The 1,077-nt window shown below is 49.3% G+C and overlaps 1 protein-coding gene across 1 annotated transcript in view; it reads left to right on the top strand.

Moving 5' to 3' along the window:
* The first annotated feature begins 865 nt into the window (after positions 1–865).
* STAU1 (staufen double-stranded RNA binding protein 1) overlaps positions 866–1,077 on the top strand; it is a 90,289-nt gene continuing 90,077 nt past the window's right edge. Inside the window, exon 1 of the mRNA XM_011995404.1 lies at positions 866–977. The gene's annotated coding sequence lies outside the window, so the exon portion shown is untranslated. The remainder of the gene's footprint in view (positions 978–1,077) is intronic.

Raw genomic sequence — 1,077 nt, 5'->3', positions numbered from 1 at the left:
ATTCAACATCTTTTTAAATTTTAATGTATTTTTTGATTCAGGGTCTTACTCCAAGCCTGGAGTGCAGGGGTGCAATCACAGCTCACTGCAGCCTCTGCCTCCCATTTACAAGTGATGCTCCTGCTTTAGCCTCCCGAGTAGCTGGGACTATAGGCGCACATCACCACGCCCAGCTAATTTTTTGTATTTTTAGTAGAGATTGGGTTTCCGCATGTTAGTCAGGCTGGTCTTGAACTCCTGACCTCAGGTGATCCGCCGGCCTCGGCTTCCCAAAGTGCTGGGATTACAGGCCTGAGCCACTGATTCTTTACTGGCCACACTTCCTCCAACCTCCCATATAATACGGCTGCTAAAACCCACTTAGTTTATCTAGATCTGGGTGAAATAAATAGCAACCTAGCGCTTCTTGTCTTTTTTTTTTTTTTTTGAGATCAAGTATCACTCTGTCGCCAAGGCTGGAGTGCAGTGGCGCGATCTCGGCTGCAATCTCCGCCTCCCGGGTTCAAGCGGTTCTCCTGTCTCAGCCTCCCGAGTAGCTCGGACTATAGGCGCCCACCACCACGCCCGGCTAATTTTTTGTATTTTTAGTAGAGAGGGGGTTTCACCGTGGTAGCCAGGATGGTCTCGATCGCTTGACCTAGTGATCTGCCCGCCTCGGCCTCCCAAAGTGTTGGGATTACAGGTGTGAGCCACCGCATCCGGACTATTGTCTTTTATCTCACTGTAAAATTTTCTGATTTTATTTATTGTGTGTTTTACTCACACAAGAATGTAAGCTCTACGAGGGCAGGGATTTTTGTCTGTTCACCACTACATTCTTAGCCCTTGGAGCAATGCCTTGCATACAGCAAGCATTTAATAAACATTTACAGATGAAGGAAGAAACAACTGCAGGAAGGAGAGAAAGGAGGGCCAGAGGCAAGACAAGAGGAAAGACCGAGAGAAGGAAGGAAAAAGGAAGTGGAGGAGGAAAGAAGGTAGGCTAGGTTCTCCCACACACGCTTCAAGTCCAGCACGCAGCACGAAACTCCCACCAGAACTACAACTCCCGGCAGGCCCCGGGGCCCAGGGCGGCCC

The sequence above is a fragment of the Mandrillus leucophaeus genome, unplaced genomic scaffold (genome assembly GCF_000951045.1).
Source record: "Mandrillus leucophaeus isolate KB7577 unplaced genomic scaffold, Mleu.le_1.0 Scaffold489, whole genome shotgun sequence".
NCBI classification, from domain to species: Eukaryota; Metazoa; Chordata; class Mammalia; order Primates; family Cercopithecidae; genus Mandrillus; species Mandrillus leucophaeus.
The sequence above is the reverse complement of the archived record's forward strand: the minus strand, read 5'-3'. Positions and strand labels throughout refer to the sequence as shown.